The sequence below is a fragment of the Parasteatoda tepidariorum genome, chromosome 1 (assembly GCF_043381705.1).
Source record: "Parasteatoda tepidariorum isolate YZ-2023 chromosome 1, CAS_Ptep_4.0, whole genome shotgun sequence".
NCBI lineage: Eukaryota > Metazoa > Arthropoda > Arachnida > Araneae > Theridiidae > Parasteatoda > Parasteatoda tepidariorum.
In genome coordinates, this window is record NC_092204.1 from 17,065,776 (window position 1) to 17,088,380 (window position 22,605).

The 22,605-nt window shown below is 28.3% G+C and overlaps 1 protein-coding gene across 12 annotated transcripts in view; it reads left to right on the forward strand.

Moving 5' to 3' along the window:
* Window positions 1-22,605, forward strand: part of LOC107437287 (tyrosine-protein phosphatase Lar) — a 753,777-nt gene that overhangs the window by 463,597 nt on the left and 267,575 nt on the right. The gene's annotated exons all lie outside the window — the stretch shown is intronic.

Here is a 22,605-nt window from a genome sequence, read left to right on the forward strand (position 1 = left end):
TAATTAGAATATTTTAAAATAAGTCTACTTCCATAATGTAGATCTTTCTGACTATAAAAATACAGTTTGTTGTTAGATGATTCACGTTATATATTATTAAATAGTTATAATGTAATTTATATCGTAATACGTATCGTTTTATTTATTGTTTCATTTATTTTTTATTTTATTTCGTTTTTCTATATTTATTTCGTTTTATGTATCATTCATTATTAAACGGCATTATTATTATTATTATGATAATATAATGGATGTAATTATTATAATATATTATAAGCTGTAAGGAATTTACTTTCATGTTTCCAAACAAAAGTACTTTAAAATAAGTCTACTTCCATAATGTAGATCTTTCTGACTGTAAAAATATCGTTTGCTGTCAGATGTATTCACGTTATATGTTATTAAATAGTTATAATGTAATTTATACCGTAATACGTATCGTTTTATTTATTGTTTCATTTATTTTTTTTTTATTTCGTTTTTCTATGTTTATTTCGTTTTATGTATCATTCCTTATTAAACGCCATCATTATTATTGCGATAATATAATGCATGGTACTTAGCGTTTTTAAAAAGTACTTAAAGGTGCTTATTTTCTATTTTTGTTTTTTAAGAGCCCTTAAAGGTGCTTTTTTCATGGGATGTTTTTAAAAAGTGCTTAATTTTTCCTTTTCAAAAATGAGAGATTTTCTTTACCATGTCGATTTTCGGCACGTATTATGCAAAAGTGTGCTTTTCACATTGTTCTATTTAACATTTTTACAAATCATTCTACCACAATCTATTTCGGCGTACCATTGGTCCATAGCGTATGAAAGCGTTGATAATTTTACATGTTTGATAAAATACTTGGAAGTCCGCATGTGCGTCTACTGTCTTGGGTTTGTTGAATTGCTCTCTCATGTGCAACTCCGCTGCATTTTGCAAGATATTCCCAATTTCAGGCTTCATTTTCCAGCCTCGGATATGGATCCGAAAAATATCTCCTGCATTTTAAATGGCTAATTTAATCAAGAAAGGAGTTCTTTGTCAGGAACTAGTTATTTATTCAAATTCATGATCATGTGAAGTCTTTGTAAATTATTTTGCATTTTGTTAATGTATAGAGTGCTTAAAAATATTTTTTGAAATATTTAAACGATTGAATATGTCGAAGCTGTTCAGCTAAATACACTGGTATAAGAAATTAACAGAATTTATAAGAACACTGTAAATTTATACGCTAAATTTATATGGTTATTTATGCGGTAAATTAACAAACAATTAAAACTATAGTAAATTTTACTATATTTTGGTAGTTTTGACCATACTTTTTTCTCTCTGTAATAATAAAAATTACTCAAATTTCAAAAGAATTTATAAAATTACTAAACTATTAAAAAAAATAAAAGAGTGTTTAATTAAAACAGTTTTTGGTGTAATTTTTTTTCACTCTCTTTAAATTAAATAAATGCCGACCAGTCTGTGTAGGGGGCAGGGAACTGTCCTTGCATCAGAAAGGTTCTGGGTTCGAATCCCGGGCAAGGCATGGATGTTTCTTTCCCTCTATCTGTGTTCTATGTCCTTTCTCCTTTGTGTGTGAATGTGACCCGCCCTATAAACGAGTTGTGGTAGTGTGACGTGGGCGACGCTGTTCCACCGCCGTGGCTTAGCCACAGGTGCCCACTGGGTAACGAAAAGAGAATTAGCAGCTCTGGCACTTTCTGTGGCCAATGGACAATAGCTCCAAGTGCCCGCCATTAAAAGAAAAAAAAAATTAAATAAATTATTTTAGAACAACTTTTTAATTAAGATTTTTTTTAATTCGTCAAAATTTTTTAAACTCCTAGATCTTAGTTTGTCAGGAATCTCTAATGATGATTACTGCGAAATCAATTATTTGCGTAATACCTTATAATATTTCTAGTAAATGTATTCTCCAAACAAATTTGTTTTTTAAAATGTTTTATGAAAATGAAATCATTTTAGTGAAACTTATGTGCTTTGTCAAATTCAGCATATGAAAGTTAAGGGCAGAGTTTTATACAAATCCGATTATCTCTTCCCATTAAAAAAAAAGTTTAACAAAAGTTTTAATAAAAGTTTTTGAAGTTTAACTACTACCAAGAGTTATCCTGAAATCCGTTTAACGTTTTGAGTTAGTTATGGATTGAAAAATAATTTTAATAAAATACCTAGAGATTTGAAAACTTATGATTTTTTTTACCATTACATTTTTTTACCCTTTTTTAGTTTTATAACATATTAGCAATTATAGTCATAAAAAAATTTAAAAATAATTATTCACTTTTTAAACAATAGTAATCAAAGTTTGAAATCTAAAATTATATTTATATTCATTCTTAATTTTGTACTGTTGACTAAAAACACTTTTTCCTAATAATTATTTATCACTTAGTAATTATTAAAGTAGCTTTAAATTAAAAAGCAGTAATCTTTAGCTTTAAAACTTAATCTTGGTGTTTTTGATAATTTTGTTTTTAAATAATGCATTTTAAATAATATTTAATTTAGTTTGAGACAAGAACTAATTGAATTCTGTGTTTTATTTTTGAATTCTGTGTTTTATTTTTCTGTATTTTAAAAAAAGTTGGAATTAAATTCAATAATTAGATTTACTGATAATTCAGTACGGTTAATTAAAAAAGTCACATACTAAAATAGTTTTAAATTAAAAAGATGATTATAATTTTCATTTATTTTAAAAATTATCCTTGATGGTTTTAGTAGTTTTATTTTTTTGATTAATCGCATTAAATATTTTATTCAGTTTGAGACAAGACCCACTTAAATTTTGTCTTACATTTCTTTAAAAAAAAAAATAGTCTAAGCTAAACGTGTTTCATCAAATTCATTGTGAACATAATAAACGAATTTTTGATCGAAGAACTAAATTTTAAATTAATTATAACTATTCATAAAATAACTCAACTTTAAAGTAACATTTTTCTTAAGTTTAAAGAACGCGTTTTTTTAAACGTTAAATCAAACTAATGCATGTAATGTTTGAAAGATTAAAGCTTTATTCAGTTTTTTTTTAAATGATAAAAGAAAAAAATGAAAAAGAACAAATAAATGGAATTCAAAATGTGTCTAGGTTATTAAAATAGCGTTTGAAAATGTTCGTCATATACGAGTACTTTTTTTCATTTCAGTTAGATTCTTTCCAAGCGATTTCTTCTTTACATTGAATATAATCGTCTGAATTTATTTTTTGTTACTTATTTGTCTTTTTTTTTTCTCAATGATAAACTCTTTCAAAATGAGATGTTTTACTTTTTTGTAATGTAGATTTTGATTTAATACAAAATAAGTGCAATGGGAAGAAAATATTTTTGTATTTAAAAAATATTTTTTTAAAGTATTACATTTCTAAGTCAAAAACATTTAATTTGAACTTTACTGTTGCAATTATTCTGTTCAGCTTACGTGTTTATGTATTTTCTAAATGTTCTACATTATATTTAATATTATTTTTTTGTTAAAAAAAAATTGAATAACGTGTGAAGGTTTTTATTTTACTTAGAAAAGGTACTAAATGATAACTGTGGTTAGCAAATTTATAATTTTATCCATTCATTAAAATCTTGATAGTTAATAAGTTATAGTTAAGAGTAAGCACATTCACATATCCTTTTATTCATCTACATATAGTAATCTTAACCTGAAGTAGAGAACTATCAATCTCTAATTCAGTACCTACAGAGGCATAATTTGTTGTGGTAACATGGAGAAATTTGTGACCCAACAGATTTAGCGCGCACCAGTCACCATTTACTACAAGGAGAGTCTTTGGTCAGCGGGGATCGAACTCACCTCTTGAACATGAATCTGACGCCCTACCAACCAGGCTCAGCCGCCCTCAGCATTAATCTTAATTTCACTATTTGCGTATTTTACGATAGCCCTGGTTCTGTTTAAGAGTATATATGAATTGTAATACAATTACGAAATTTATTTATTCAACAACTTAAGAAAGTAATAAATTTTGAAAATTATTAATTTTATTTATTATTTTATAATTTTACTTCATTACTTTGTTATTTCTCCAAATAGTTTTTAAATGAAATCCTACATTAAATCTTTTAGCAGAGTAAAAACTAAGTTCAAATCAATGGTTGGTATGTTTTCATAAAAATTGGAAGAAAAAAATTTTTTTGTTCCATGGGATCCTATTGATATAAAATAATTTAACGTCCATACTTTTTTAAATATTTCAAGATTATATATATTTTTTAAATTTTATATCTAGACTTTCTTTAAATTAATAGTTTATTAATTAGTATTAATAATTAATCATTTTCCTAATTTTGAAGCAAGTTCCTAAATGTTTTATTTTCCTTAAATTTATCTTTCAGCATTATCTTAGGGTAAAATATTTTTGAAATTTTTTTATTTTTATTAAAAATGAATATTTTTATAAAAATTAAAAATGAATATTTTTTTAAATTTTTAATATTAAATTAAATCACATTTTTTTGCAAAGTACAATACCTATACAAATAAATTTATTTCAATTAGTTATTCAAGTATTTATTCAATATTATTAATAACTAATTATTAATTTATATAAATGATTAATTAGCATAGCAATAATGTCTTGTTCTAGAATATAGCACTAAAAAAATTCTAATTTAAATGTTTCTATTAAAGATTACTTTCTAACAACTTTTTTTTTCCACCAAAATATGTTCTATCAAATTTTGAAACTCATAACGCAGATTCAAACAAAAGGAAACAAATATAAAAATAAGCGAGTATAATTATCTACAAAAATCAAGCATTTGCGACATCATCTTTCTCAAAGAAATTTGATTGAATTGCAAAATCTACTCTAGCAATTGAAAGTGATTGAAAATTTCGAAATTGAAAGAAATCCTTTTATGATCAAAGGATATTGCAAAAAGAACAAGAAATCAAATCTCGATTTCGAAAGAATTTATTCTAAAAAGGCATTTGGGAATTTTCATATTAATTTTATAGGAGATCAGTATGAATTTTGTAAGAGACATTTTTTTTTTATTAAATTACGTTTTGAAAGTTCTTGCCTCTAAGTGTTAAAATATTGACAAACTTTGAATTCTTGGATTTTCATTATTTTTTATTAGAAATATGCTTGAATTGATTTTTGTTTATACACAACTTAAATGAAATTCGTGTTACTTTTATTTTCATAACTGACAATACAAAATCACTTAGCTTCCAAAATACGTTGATTTCATAGTAACTTTAAACAATAATTTTAAATTAACAATGAAACTATGATTTCAGTAATGTTCAATTTTTTAAGCTATTTCTTCAGATAAGATTGAAATTTTTTAAAATTAAATTTAGCTAGAAAAGACAAAAGTTAACTTAGTTTCCACCCTTTGACGCAAAATTTTTATTAAACATATTTTTCAATTTGTTTTATATTTTTTGTGTTAATTTAGGTGAAAAATATTAAAAATATCATACGTAGCATTTTAATAATTTATGGTTATGAAATACAACATGAAGCACCGATATCTTTTTCGACGTTTAATGTAACGTTAAATGTAACTTACGTTTTTCTGCGTTAAATGTAACCCAGCAATAATTTTTCAAACTTATTTGCAATCATTGAGATATAAGAGAAACAGTTATGCATCAGTGAAATATCTTTAATTTAAAAAAATCAGTGATTGTCTCATTTTTTTGTATATAAATTAGAAATAATTTTCGAACTACTTTTTTGGGATTTTATAATTTATTATAAATATAAATCCAATAATCTAACAGATTTTTTCGTAACCATTAGACTGGTTTTACAGTTAAAAAATACCAAAATGTATTTTTGCTAGTAATTAGAGCATCAGAAAAAAAAATATGTAAAGGAAATCGATGTCCCATGTGTGTCAAAGGGTTAAAATGAATTTTAACAAACAATTAAATTTAAATACTTTTTAAAAAAATTAGAATTTAATCATTTACTTCAGTCCTAATAAAATCATAATATATAAATACTTTGTTTGGATAATATAACCTAGATATGGAAAAAGCATATAAAATGTTGTTGGTAATAAATAGATAAAAATGTTAGTGATTAATCAATCAGTTCTGCAATGGTTCGTGCAATACAATAGCAGGCATTTTCTGTGATTTAATCCATTGTTAGGTTCATCATTCACTGTTATTTCTTTCATATACCACATGCATTTATTATTAACTAGCCGCCTAAGGCGGCCAGCTGTCCGCCACGCTGAAGGTTTTCACAAATAAAGTTTTTTAAAACGTAGCAGGAAATCTGAAGATTAGTGGACAATTAAAGTGTTCCTGTCCTGCAATTTTGTCTTCATATCCAGTTCTGCTGCAGATGTGTTATAGCTCTTGAGGATGTTTGAAATTATATAGCTACAACGCTTAAGAAAAAAAAAANAAGAAATCAAATCTCGATTTCGAAAGAATTTATTCTAAAAAGGCATTTGGGAATTTTCATATTAATTTTATAGGAGATCAGTATGAATTTTGTACGAGACATTTTTTTTATTAAATTACGTTTTGAAAGTTCTTGCCTCTAAGTGTTAAAATATTGACAAACTTTGAATTCTTGGATTTTTCATTATTTTTATTAGAAATATGCTTGAATTGTTTATACACAACTTAAATGAAATTCGTATTTCTTTTTTTTTTTCATAACTGACAATACAAAATCACTTAGCTTCCAAAATAAGTTAATTTCATAGTAACTTTGAACAATATTTTTAAATTAACAATGAGACTATGATTTCAATAATGTTCAATTTCTTAAGCTATTTCCTCAGATAAGATTGAATTTTTTTAAAATTAAAATTAGCTAGAAAAGACAAGAACTAACTTAGTCCCAACCCTTTCACGCAAAATTTTTGTTAAACGCGTTTTTTTATTTTTTAAAAAAAATTTGTGTTAATTTAGGTAAAAAAGATTTTAAATGTATTTAGCATTTTAATAATTTATAGTTATGAAATACAGCATGAAACACTGATGTCTTTTTCTGCGTTAGATGTAACTTTCCAACAATAAATTTTCAAAACTGCTCTTTTTTGCTGTCATTTAGATATAAGAGAAACAGTTATTCAACAGTGAAATATCTTTAAGTAGAAAAATCAGTTATTAATACAGTTTTTTTAAAAATAAAGGAAAAATTATTTTCGAACTACTTTTTTGGATTTTATAATTTGGTACAAATATAATTCCGATAATCAAACAGATTTTTTCGTAACCATTAGACTGTTTTTACAGTTAAAAAATTCCAAAATATATTTTTGCTAGTAATTAGAGCACCAGAAAAAAGTATGTATAAAAGTGGCATCGATGTCCCATGTGCGTCAAAGGGTTAAAATGAATTTTAAGAAACAATTACATTTTAATACTTGTTAAAACAAAATTAGATTTTAATAATTAACAGTCTTAGTAAAAATAATAATAAGATAAGATAATTTTATAATATATAAATACTGTGTTTGGATATCATGACCTGGTTATGGAAAAATCATATAAAATGTTCTTGGTAATTAATAGATAAAGATGTTTGTGATTAATCAATCGATTCTTCAAGTATTTAATAATTTGTTCAATACAATAGCAGTCATTTTCTGTGATTTAATCCATTGTTAGGTTCATCATTCACTGTTATTTCTTTCATATACCACATGCATTTATTATTAATTTATTTTCTTATTTCTCCACTTAATATTTTTTTTCTGAATCTATTTTTCTCTACTTATTCAATTTTTCATTTTTTTTCTTAATTTTTTTTTCTATTATTCTTTCGATTTTATCGTTTTTAATCCACTCATTCCTTATTTTATTTTTTAACTCCATTTTTCATCTATTTACCCTATTTGTCAATTATTGCTTGCTTATTTATTCCCGAATGCTGTATTGTTTTGCATTCATATTTTTCTCTTATTTATTCATTTTTTTTTGCAAATGTTAATTCGGTTATTCATTTTTTTTTCATTTACATTTATTAATCATACATTCAATCTTTATCCACTTTTTAATTTCTTTATTTATATTTTACACTTAATTATTCATCTTTTATTCCTTTTTAACTCTTTTATTTTTCTTTAATCCAGTGCTTACATTCTTTAATTCATTTTTCATTAACTAATTCTTTCGCTCTGTTATTTATTAATTCTTCCATTCATACTTAACTGTGCTTCATTTTTTATTCATTGATGCATTAATTATTTGTTCATTTTTTTCATTTATTTGATTTTTTATTCCTTTAGGGTAATATTTAAACGCAGGAACTCCAAATTGGTCAATTTATTTATCGTTTGAATAGCATATTTCAACTCTCTTTTTTAAATTAACAATTTTAAAATTTTGCTATGTGAGCAACTTTTATACATGGTGCGTAGCGTTTTTAAAAAGTACTTAAAGGTGCTTATTTTCATCTTTCGTTTTTTAAAAGCCCTTAAAGGTGCTTTTTTAATTGGGTGTTTTTAAAAAAAAGTACTTAATTATTTTCCGAAAAGGAGATTTTCTTTCTTTACCATGTCTATTTTCGCCATATATTATGCAAAAGCGTGCTTTTCACATTGTTCTATTCAGCGCTTTCACAATTCATTCCACCACAATCCATTTCGGCGTACCGTCGGTGGATAGCGTATGAAAGCGCTAATCATTCTACAGTTTTGAGGAAATATTTGCGAGTTCGTATGTACGTCTACTGAGCTGGGTTCGATGAGATTCTTGCTCTCTCATGTGCAACTCTGTCGCATTTTGCAAGATTTTCTCAATTACAGGCTTCATTTTCCACCCTCTGATATCAAACCGAAAAATCTCTTGATCATTTTACAATAGCTAATATAATCAAGAAAATAGTTCTTTGTCAGAAACTAGTTATTTTATCATGATCATGTATAAGTCTTTGAAAATTATTTTTCATTTTGTAAGCGTGTACAGTGCTTAAAAATATATTTTGATTGCTTAAAAAGTACTTAAAAGGTGCTTATTTTTTGTTGAATGACTTGGCTAAACAGTTAACAATAGTTATTATTTTTTTTAAACGAAGCTAGGCACCGACGCACGAGCTAATTTTCATAATAAAACTTAAAAACTATTTTTACTTACAAAACATAAATTAAATAAACAATAATATTCCTTTTCTTATACCGTATTTTGTAAATGATTCTATAACACAAAACAAATATATTTTTTACTCAAACTTAAAAAGAAAAGCTCTCTTTCCAAAACAAATCTTCGTTTAGAATAAAAAGAACAGAGTCATTATTACTTCTAATGCAGTTAATAGCGTTAAATGCTTTGACCCCATCTAGCCAAGAAATGATGGATTACATATATAAATTTTCTTTTTTTTCTCCCCATTATTGCTTCTATTTGGCGTGCTATTCCTCACTGACCTTTGGCTAGTCTTGGAGGCCAATGTTTTGTTACAATCCGGAATAGCGCCAGTTGCCATGCCAACGTAGCGTGGGTCAACAGTTAAGCTCGAATTGGGGGCATTATGTGACGATGAAAGCAATACTAAAGAAGGGCATGGGGAGAATTTTAAGGATTTATTGGCGTATTTTTTTCCCTCCCCCTTTCAAATCTCTCGTCTGTTTAAGCTCTTCATTTCTTCCATCCCCCCTTCCTTTCTAATACAATATCTCTGAGTCTATTTGCTGTCCACCCTTCCCTCCACTCCGTATGCAATCCCTAATTCGATGTTTTATGAGAAATATAGTGCTTTTGACAATGTTCCGCGGTTACAGTTACTCGTAGGGGTGTAAATAAAGGTGTGGTGTCTCTGGGATAGCTTCTCCATAGCCAATAGAACTTTTCGAAGAAGAAAAAAGTTGCAATGAAAGTAATGTTTTGGCGCCTTTTATTTAATAGAATGTTTACACAGTGTTATAGTTTTGTTCAGAAAAGGAATTGTCTTTCGTTATTATCAGCAAAAAAAATTTTTTGTTCGTGAAACATTTACTACTCATTAACTTAGACCATGCGATATTTGAAGTTGTTTACAGTTAAGGGTAATTATGTTATGGGATCTAAATTATGTTTCTAATGTTAAAGAATATGTAAGTTAATAAGTAATAATTAAAATAAATAAGTAAATTTTTGTGAAATTTTTACTATTTTCTGACTGACGGATGCTCTAAATATTACATATTCTTCTTCAATATTTTTATTTCTCCTTCAACATTGCTTACATTATCATTGAAATGAGTGAACTAAGAAAAAATAGTACGTTTTATGCACCGAAGAGCCATTACATTATGACCACCCTCAATCTATAACAATGAGCTCGCCCAGATTTTCATGGTTTCTCGCCCAGGAACAATGTTTTCATGGGGCACATTAGGACCCATAATCCTCATAGAACAATCCCTGACGTCTGTAAGCTACTTGAACATAGTTGCGGACCCGGTTCACCCATTCATGACAACAGTTTTTCCTGCGGGGATGGTGTTTACCAACAGGATAATGCACCATGTCATAAGGGTCGAATCGTCATGGATTGGTTCGAGAAACATTCCGGTGTCTTACTTTGAGGTCATGTCTTGGCCCCCAAATTCACCTGACCTTAATCCAGTAGAGCATTTGTGGTCCTACTTGGTAAACCAAATTCATGCTGCCACGCTACTCCCTCGCAATGTGAGGGAATTGCAGGACCAGTTGGTGAGCGCTTGGTTCCAGATACCTAAGACTACCTATCAGGTCCTTGTGGAATCAATGCCACGGCGGGTGTTAGCAGTTTTGAGGGCTAAAGGTGGTCCTACATGTTATTAGCAGGGTGGTCATAATGTAATGACTCTACGGTGTATATACCTAATTATTCGTTGCACATTGTCTCATTATTATTACAACCCATATTATTCACACACTTCGTATTATTTACTACATGCCACTTGGTTCGTTGTACTTCATTACATAATTCATCACATTATACAGCATCACATTATTCATTACGCATCACTTAATACATTATTGCATGATTCACAATATTCACATCCATTATCGCTGTGTAACATCTCATTTTTCATCGTAAATCATTTTGTTCAATTACATCATAGCCTTATTCATTGTACCATATTGCATTATTCTCTTTTTATGCATACAATTGTTTAATTCAGAACTTTATCACACCAACTAACCCACATAATGCAGCAACTTAGTTCCTTGCAGCTGAGTACATATTAAAGCCAAGAGCGCTAACATGTTAGTCGTCTAATCTGTCACTCTCACGACTGATAGGACGGGGGTTCAAGTCTCAGCGTTGACACCACACTATTTCTTTCAACACATGAAGAGTTTCTTGTGTCCTTCACTCTCCAATGTCCATTACCTAACGAAAAGCCTAGCTCCAATATCCAATTAAATTTCTTTTTTATGGTTTTAAACCGTGTAGCTCCATATTTATGGTTTTATAACCGTACTAATTGTTAACGGTTTCAAAACCGTAAAAGTAAAAAATATTTATTTACCGTAAACTTTACGGTTAATTGAATGAACAGACTGCTGTCGGTTATTACACCATAATTTTAGAATGGATATTCTGACAGTGTAAAGAAAATTAAATCATAAATATTCTTCGCATTGTTTCAATAAATATTTGTATTTAAAAAATAATTGTCTTTAAGTTAAACTACTGTAAAAAAAATTCAGAATCTTAAGTTAAATTATAGATAAGTGGAAAGTGAAAAAAATTAGTACATGGATGTTTTCTAGATGAAATCAAAACTACCTAGATCCTTTAAACCTTTGACGCAGAAAAGACAACCGATGTTCCTTTTATATATTTTTTTCTGGCGCTCCATGTACAAGCAAATATATATTTTGGTATTTTCAATTATGAAAAACAATCTAAGAAAAGTCTAATTCAAATAAGAGTGAACGAAGAGCTAAAAAATGACTGAACTAAAAATCACAGAAAATGACTGCTATGAGAAATTTCTAACAGTGTAGTAATTAATTGTTTGATTATATTTGGTTAGAATGTTCTAACTATTTAGTAAAATACGTAGCTTAAAACCAAATTTTTAAAAATTCTGGAATAAATTCTTTAAAACTAAATATTGCCTTTTTAGACACCAAATAATTATCAGATAAAAGAAAAATGCAGTTTAAAAAAAATGATTATTTAGTTGTATATATTTATTTTAAATTTTAAGTAAAACAATTTTTTTTAAAATTTTTCTAGACTTTTTAATATGATTAAATTTGTTGTTATTTTAAAAAAAATATAGAACTAAGTAAAAATAAAATTTGTTGTAATGAATTCCGAATCACTTAAAACATTTTTAACATGCTTGCAAATTTCGAAGTATACTCCAATTTTTATTTTGTTTTGCTGAAAATTTTATTTCTTCCCCAGGCGAAAGTTTTTAGCGTTTTGTTGAGGGAAGAGTTTTTAATTTGGAAAGGAGTATCAGAAGTAGTTACTGTATTATATATTGCTTTCTCCTGAAAGTTTCATGAAAAACAATTTCCTTAGAAAATTTCTTTTCACAAATATTTGTTCTTTTTAATATAATGTTCGAAGAAAAAAAGTTTTAATTAAAATGTTTTTTTTTTTTTTTTGACGTACAATAATTTCATATTTCTTGTTATTCTGATAATTTCAAGGGAGTTTTTTTTAATATATTTTGATTGTAATCTAATGTTCGTTTGGTATAAAACTTTCTTACAGTGTTAAACTATTTTGGGTCAGTTTGTAAAAAAATTTTAGTAATTTTTTGTAACAAATTGTTGGAAATATATGTTTTGTATTTCAGGTGCTAAAAGTTCTAAATCATTTATTTATCCACATTATTTTTAATTTTGCTATCTATAATTTGACAGACTATCTTAAACTTTGCTTGTTTTTGAATTGAAAAAATAACTATAGCAAAATAAAAATAGAAATAAAATAATAAGTGAGAAATAAAATTTAAATTTAAAACAAAAAGTTTGAGTTTTTAATAACATTTTTATAAATTTTATATTATTCAATATTCTGCTTTTTACGCTATTTTCATATTGTAACTCAAAATAAAGAATCCAATAATTCATAAGCATTTTTGTTTGTATTTGTTGAATTAAAATTATGAAACTTCTATTTATTTTTAAAAATCTCTTTAAGAAATATAACAAACGATGAACTTTTGAGATATTTTCGAGATTTATAAATCCGAATAAGTTCTTAAAATTTATGCATCCGAATAAGTTCTTAAAATTGTTACATCCGAATAAGTTCTTAAAATTGTTGTATCCGAATAAGTTCTTAAAATTGATATATCCGAATAAGTTCTTAAAATTGTTGTATCCGAATAATTTTTTAAAATTGTTGTATCCGAATAAGTTCGTAAAATTGTTGTATCCGAATAAGTTCTTAAAATTGTTGTATCCGAATAAGTTCTTAAAATTGATATATCCGAATAAGTTTTTAAAATTGTTGTATCCGAATAAGTTTTTAAAATTGTTGTATCCGAATAAGTTCTTAAAATTGTTGTATCCGAATAAGTTCTTAAAATTGATATATCCGAATAAGTTCTTAAAATTGATGCATCCGAATAAGTTCTTAAAATTGTTAAATCCGAATAAGTTCTTGTAAGTATGTCTTAATATTTGTATGTCTGACAACTTAAAATTGTCACATCTGATTATGTTTTTAAAATTGATACATCCGAATAAGTTCTTAAAATCGTTACATCCGAATAAGTTCTTAAAATTGATACATCCGAATATGTTCACAAAATTACTAAATCAAAATATATAAGTATTTCGCAGTAATAAGCGTGTATAGAATTAGTAGTAAATGGAATTAGTAATTAATCAAAAAAGTAATTAAATACCGCATGAGTTGAAACTAAAATTATACACTGAAATATATGTGCAATATCGCACAGTAAAAAAAGAGCTTTCCAAAGAATTTTTTTTTTCGATTTTAAACATCATTACTTCACTCAAAAATTAAGACTTTATTTTCATTCCTGTCCTGTCCCAACCTATTTTACCCGATTAACCCTCTCCTTTTTTACCCCTAAATATCAAGATACGAGAAAGAACAGGAAATACCCTTACTCACTCCGGCAAAAAAGTTCTTTTTTCTTCTTTTTTATGAAAGTATCACATTGCGTGCTGTTGCGAACTTAGTAATTGCATAATTCTTCCTATTGCTCTGCATAAAATAATAATAAAAAAAAGAAGTTTAGCCAAATCAATAAATGAAGAGAAAATGAGAGCCAAATTTACAGTTATTTCTGCTGGACAAACCTCTGGCGATATCGCGATTTCGTGCTTTTCGCTTTTCCTCTGTAACTGACTTACAGTTATTATTACAATTTTTTTTCTTTGTATTTTTGTCTTCTTAACGTGCGGTGATCGTTTTTGGTGGCACTTATGCCCGGACGAAATTATTTCTTGCCCTAAGTGCCCGGGTGGACTTTGACGAAGTGCTTTGATCACGCGATTCTCAAACGTACTGATAAAATAAGAAAAAATATTTTTTTTCTTCCACAAAATATTGTCGTTTTTGACATTAATATGGTCGTACTACAATTGTCGTATTACTTTTACTCGCAAAGTATGCGTAAAGTCAGTATATTTTAGTAAAAGCTATACATGATCAGGGGTGTGTTAAGAAGAAATTTGGGTCCGTTAGCAGACTCTTCACAAAATATCTTTTCATAAAAACGGACCCTTCACAAAATATTTTAACTTAAAAACGGACCCTTCACAAAATGATTTTTCTTTTAATCGAACCCTTCACAAATTTGTTTATCTTCATTATTGTTTTGTTAATCGAATAAATCCTTCCCGGGAAGGGGGGGGGGAGAAAGACAGATGTAAACGAACTAAATTTTGTCTTCGGCAGACGTTTTTTCCTTTATTCGTCCGAAATGAATATTCTGCGTTCAGCAGTATAGACTAAATACCAAATATTTGTATGTTGCATTGCTAATTTTGTATCTGCAATTGCTGTTAATTTTTTAAAATTTAATTTTTTTTATTTATAATTTTACAGTGTTGAGCATAATCCTGTATGTCTTCACAATTTAAAAACTCCTTGAAAAAGTTTTTTTGCAATAACGGACCCTATTTGCACAAATTCACAAAAGCGGACCCTGGTTGAAAGAATGTGACTTAATGTTTATTTTATATTCACAAATTACAAGTAATTTTTTCACAATTTTATAAAAACGGACCTTTCACAAAATTTCTGGACAGACCCCTGATGATGAAATATTTAAGAAGGGGTACGAAAAAAATTCCACTTAAAATGTAAGGTGCACAAAAGGTCTACCCTGAATAACTTTATAACTTTAATAACCTGAATAACTTGAATAGCTTTTGACCTAATGATTGGATCTTCACTTTTAAGAACTCAATCTTGTTCGAGTGGGTGACCGCAAATATACTAAATAGTTAATATCGACGATGTTTTAAGTTACGAAATTAGACACAAAAACGTCCTTACTCTGAATAAACATACCTTTTTCTCTATGGCTTCGGATTTCTGTCAAAAAGTATAACTTCTCTCAAATATTTATTATTTTTTATTTAATAATAGTCGAAAAAATTCGAATTGTAAGGTATACAATTTTTATATCATTTTAAAGAATGTAATTGTGCATAGAAAGATATAAATTTTTGGCGAAATCGGTCAAATAGTTCCTGAGAAATCAAAATTTCGAAATACGACTTTTTTAAGATACATTTATTCAGAGAAAGAACTTTTTTTTGTCTGATTTCGTAGCTTAAAATATCGTCTGCACTGATTAATTAGCATATTTGAAGTCATACTCCTCGCACCATTAAGATTAAGTACTAGAACGTGAAGATTCTGATTATTAGATCACAAGTTATTCAGGATGGTTCATTTATTTTTTACGCGCTGTAAACTAAAATAAAATCCAATAAAATAAAGTAAATGGCGTCGATTAATTGATCTAACTTCTAAAATATCTTGTAACAAAACGCACCACAGAACTATATATCTGATTTAATTTGGATGATCGAATGCAAATTTTATTTGGTGAGGCACAACGATACAAAAATTCGCATTGTTACATTTCTTAAATAAACTATACAGCAGATTAATACAGTTTTAAAGAACATAGCAAATGGAATATTTCGAGAGGATTCAGATGTTCTTTTTTTATGTAAAAATGCAAGTTCTTTTTAGAAACTGATGAATCGNACCTTTGGTAAATGTCCGAAATATATACTAGGTCTAGTGCCACTTTTGCTATAGCTTAAATATTTAAAAAAATTAAACAAAGCGTTTGAAGCAATTTTAAACTGATAACGAAATTATTGCTTTAAAATTAAAAAAATAATAAGAAAAAACTGCCCCAGATAAGAGTAATTGAAGTAGTTGCTTTATACACCGCATGTGCGGAAATTTTTTTTTTTAAAAATTATCCAGGTGCATCTAAAAGTGGATGAATATCCCAAGACACCCAAAAATTCGCATTGTTACGTTTCTTAAGTAAATAAATTATACAGCAGATTATAACAGATTAATACATTTTTAAAGAACGTAGCAAGTGGAATATTTCGAGAGGATTCAGATGTTCTTTTTTTTATGTAAAAATGCATGTCGTTCTTTTTAAAAACTGTTAAATCGATTTAAAGAAACTTTTTCCTTTATTTTAAATTAATTTTATTTTTTTATATATGTAAAAAAGATTGTAAGACTTTAAACCTTTATAAGAATATTGTTTTATCTATGTTTAAAATCTTTTTTAAATCACTCAGTTTTATATTTTTTTTTTAAAAATGTACTGAATTCTATTTATCTTGATATGATGTACATTTTAACGAAATGTTTTTTTACTGGTTTTTAGTTGTTAATTTATCTACGTTTAAAGTTTATTTTATTGGCACTTTTCAGTATTTTTGTTTGAAATCTTCGAAATTAATTTTTTTCAATTTTTTAATGCTGTGCATTTTATTAAACGAATTTTTTTTCCAGAAAAGCTTTTCAGTCGATGATTTCTTATTCATGCATTAAGTTTTTTTTTTTAACTGGTGAATTGGCTTTCAAAAACTTTTCGTTTTTGAAAGCCAACTCATTCATAAAAATAATAATAAAAAAGTATTTTTCTTTTAATTATTATTCACTTTTAAATTCTCTTCCAAAATTAACTTTCAACATGTTTCTAAAATACTATTAAATCGACTTTCATAAAACTTTTTTCGCTCCTTCTGTTTCAATAAAAATTTTAACTTGATATTTTTAAAATGTTCAGCAATTTGTTTTTTTGCAATTTATCTTAACTTTCTTGAGAAATTTCAAATTTCAACTAAAAGATAGAATTTTCGAAATTTCAAAAATCTCCCAAGTTAAAATATAATCGAAAATTAAATAATAAATAAACAGGTTTAGAAAATTTGTTCAGTATTTTTTTTTTCAGTATTTCAGTAGTTCAGTATTTTTTATCAGTATAGTCTTAACTATAATTGAACACTTGATTCGGCCTAACAATCGTGAATATAAATATTGTATAAGGAATGAGGTAGTTTTCTATCAATAACGGAATTTAATTTTAAAAAAAAGATTTGTGATAACATATCAATTTCCAAAAATTCTGTCCAATGTAGAACGATAATATTTATCTACTTGGAAACATAATACGATACTTTGATATACCTAATACTTCGATAGTAATACTTTGATATACACTAATGAAAATGATAATACGAATACTTTGAAGCATAATACAATAATTTGATATATATAGTTCCTTCACCAGGAGTTGGCACTTTGTTCCACCTCCTCGGACGAAAAGTCATTTCGGTGCTGGAGTAGAGGAAAAAAGTCTCCGCTTTTGAAATTGAGACAATCCTTAATGCGCGCCAAATGAAAACAGTGAATTATTTTTTAATCATTTACTTCGCTTTATCATCTGCTTTTATACCTTTCGTTACTCTAGCTAATTAAATATATTGCGGCAAAATGTCTCAAAAATGACAAACTATTCACTCATAAGAGAGAAATATCAAATTTATGAAACATTTAATGTTAAAAAACAGCACATAAAGATTGCGAAATAAATATTTTTATCACACGATCGCCAAATAGCAACCTTGTTCAGGCTTGTTCACATCCTTCTCCCAAAAATAGAGAAATAGTATCGTCGGATACCACGTGATGAAGGCGGAACCAAGTGCCAACTCCTGATGAACGAACTATACTATAACTTTGATACCAATACCTTGATAGTAATACTTTGATGTACACTAATAAACTATAATACGATTCTTCGATCTGTACATAATCTTTTCGTTATAAACGAGTTCGACTGTAATACTTTGACATGCACTAATAAAAATGATAATACGAATACTTTGAACAATAATACGATACTTTGATGTATACATAAATCTTAGATGCCGATACTTTGATATACACTAATAAAAATGATAATACGAATACTTTGATCAATAATACAATACAAATTTATTGCATCCTTAATACAGTATTGCATTGCGCAACGTTTAACTTCAATTTGAGACATAGCATCGTGCAATTAAGAAGCACTATAATATGATTCAAATTAGCTTCTCATTAAGGTTGAGACAAATTTAAATGATATTAGCGTTCAAGACACTCCAAACTGTGTAACAGTGTATCTAAATTAATGAAAACATTCCAATTTACTTTGTTAAATTATTCCAATTGTGTAATTCAAATAAAGCAATTCAGTTCATTCAATTTTATTATCATAAACTGCTACAAAATATCGTTTTCCCGTAGAATTGTCATTCCATTCACAAGCTTCGGTAGGAATTTATTCAAAATATAAACTCCTTTCAACTACGCTCCGATTGCTGTGAAGGATGCTTCGGAGTCTGACAGCCCCTTATCATCAACGGAAAGCGGCATTTCCACGCACCTAATTGTCGGGCAAAACACATATTTACATAACGTCTCTTATCTCCCGGCCATCCTTCAAGTACGGCCCGATCTCGGGCCCGATTGCGGTTATATATCTTAATGTAAATGCTTCGCGTCCCTTTCCCAATCGATTTTCCCTATTCTGTTAGCGATAACGGTTGAGGCCGAAGCGTTTGTTTTCTCTCTTTTCACGTGATCACGTGACTTCTCGATCATTTGTTACAATAGAGGTATGATTTTGGATGGTTTTGGGGATGAGATGACTGATTCATCGCGGATAGTTCCTCCTCCTATTCAGTGGGACATAAAGAAGAAAAATGAAGAACGGTACCGTAAATACCGAATGGCATTCATCATCTCATATTACTGGCTTAATCAAGACTGAAAAAAAGGCCTTTTTATTCCAGAAAGTTTTCTTAATAGTGATCTTTCCATTAGTTATGATATCCCATAGTTAGTTGCAAAACTTGATCTAATTAGCGTGTCAAATATTTTCGTAACTATCTTCCTTTTATCGTAAAACAATCCGTAATGAATTTTGCCTATGTTGCAAATGAATGGGTTTATATGTGAAGATCTGAGAACATAAATTTCTAAGTGTATAATGAATTTCAACTGATTGCATTTCATTGACAAGAGGAAGGAAATGTATTAATTTATTTTTGGCCTCAAGCTACCAATTGGCGAAATATATTAATTCCTGGTTTTTCTTTAAATTGTTCGCGGTAATCGTATAGTTGGATTTTTCTGCCCAAAGAAGGAGTTTCTAATATAACTTGTCAATCCCCAGAGCCGCGATGGCTCTGGGGATTGAGCGTTCGCCTTCCAATGAGGTGTACTCGGGTTCGATCCCGGCGATGGCTGGTCGATACGAATACTGCATCCGGCTTGCACGGACCACAGTGCTGACGTGAAATGTCCTCAGTGGTAGACGGATCATGGGTTAGAGTCCCCTTGTAACGCAAGTGTGGATTAGTTCCATCAAGAAATCCTCCACGAAGGCTAATTTCTCCCAATACTCGATCCAGGAGTTCCCTTGTCTTCTGGATTGGGCTCAAAATTGCAAGGCTACGGAATTGAACATGAGTAGTCGTAAACCCATAAAAATTGGGTCGGCTGTTCAACGACGGTTATAAAATTAAATATAACTTGCCTACTGGGCCGGGATAGACTGGTTGGTAGGGCACTAGGCCCATGTTCAAGAGGTCGTGGGTTTGATCCCCACCGACTGAGGGCTCCCCTTGTAGTAAATGGTGACTGATACACGTTAAATCTGTGAAGTCACGAAGTCCTCCATGTTCGCATAACAAATCATACCTCTAGGGGTACTAATCCAGGAGTTTCCTTGCCTTCTGGATTGGTTCAAAATTTCAAGTCTATGGAGTTGAACATTAGTAGTCGTAAACCCTAAATTGGGTCAGCGGTTCAACAACGGTTATAAAATTAAAATATAACTTGTCTACTGTGTGCTTCCTACTGAGAGCTGTCAAAGTTTTAAAATTTAGAATAAAATATCTTCAGTTATAGAAGGATAGGGTATACTTTTTTCTGTGTAGACTAAAGAGGAAAAAAAGGAATAAAACAGAAATGCAAGAACTGAAAAGGGCATACTATAGTTGTGTTTTCTAAACAAGAACCTTCCTCTGAGTCTAAACACAAAATGTAAGTAGAGAAGTAAAAAGACAAACACGTGCAAAGAAGTTTAACATTTAGGTTCTCGGGCACATCCAAATAAAGCAATCAATTTGTTAAAGTTCAAATTAAAAAGTTTGGTTTATTTCGAGATTAATTTCATCTTCAATTAATCACCTTCAGAGGTAAACCGCATTCGAAATGTTTGCATAACCTCACAATTTTAAGTACTTTTCGACCCATGAGAAACGAATTGCATTCATAATTTTCATTTTTACCATCATTAAAATTTTGAGCACTTTTTGACCTACGCGAAACAAATTGGATTCATATTAATTGCATTCGTATTTTCACTTTTTCGCCAAAAATTGTCATACAATATTTATATTTGCACAAAATCACAGTTGAGTACTTTTTAACCTATGACAAACAAAATTGTAGACTCATGCAAACTGGCATTTTTACCAACATTTTTCATACAAAATTTATATTTACATTATACATAGCATAAAAATTCTAAGCACTTTTTGACCTACGCGAAACAAATTGGATTCATATAAATTGCATTCGTATTTTCACTTTTTCGCCAAAAAATGTCATACAATATTTATATTTGCACAAAATCACAGTTGAGTACTTTTTAACCTATGAACAAACAAAATTGTAGACTCGTACAAACTGGCATTTTTACCAACATTTTTCATACAAAATTTATATTTACATTATACATAGCATAAAAATTCTAAGCACTTTTTGACCTACGCGAAACAAATTGGATTCATATATAAATTGCATTCGTATTTTCTCTTTTTCGCCAAAAATTGTCATACAATATTTATATTTGCACAGAATCACAGTTGAGTACTTTTTAACCTATGACAAACAGAATTGTAGACTCATACAAACTGGCATTTTTACCAACATTTTTCATACAAAATTTATATTTACATTATACATAGCATAAAAATTCTAAGCACTTTTTGACCTACGCGAAACAAATTGCATTCATATTTTTTATTTTTACCATCATTTTACACTTATTTCTATTTACGTAAGATTACAAATCTCAGCACCTTTTGACCCATTAGAAACGAATTGGATTCATACAAATTTCATTCATAATTTTATTCTTACCATCATTTTTCATGCAATATTTATCTTTGTATAACATTACAATTTTAAGCACCTTTTAACCTATGAGAAACAAATTGGAGTCATATAAATTGCATTCATATTTTAAATTTTTCACCAAACAATTTTATACAATCTTTATATTTACATGCAATCAAAATTCTCAGCACGTTTTGAAATCAAACAAAATTTTAAAATCAACAGAAACAAATCAAACTCATAATTGCTATAAACTTACCATCATTCTTCATTATGGATATTTACATTACAATTCTTAGCACCTTTCGACCTCTGAGCGACAAATTAGATTCACGCAAACTAGATTAATATTTTACATTTTTTTAACATTTTTCATACAAAATTTATATTTACATTACATATAAAGTAGCAATTCTAAGCACTTTTCGACCTCTGTGAAACAAATTGGATTCCTCTTGCTTTGCTCACAATAAATTTAATGTCATTAAGAATTCTCATCCCATATGACATTAAGCTCTCTCAACCGCTCCGTTGAATTATATGATTCACATAAAATAAATGCTTTTAAGATGATGCCCTTTGTAAGTAAACAGATATAGATTTCAGTGCTCCTCGTTAGTAATGTATGCAAATATAAACAACTCTGGTACCCCAAGGGTTGTTAATTCTCCGTTACGTAAGCAAGTTTAAAATCTATTACGAGCTCTGATTGAAAATTCTTGTATGGAAAATATGCTTGATTATGAGTTAAATAAAGATCTTTGTAGAAACCAATTAAACCTCTACGCGAATGAATTTTTGGGATGGGTATCGTTTCGTTGGATTTAGCTCTGAATTATGGGAATGCGTTCGTTAAATATAGATTAGGGTATAATGTAATTAATTTAGTTTATTTTGTAAATAATTCGTGATATTTATTTACATGGGAGATTCAGTTTTGGAAAATGAATTTCTCAGAATTGAATTTCGTATTGAACTTACTTTGGTTATATTGTATTAGTTGTTATTTAATATTAAAT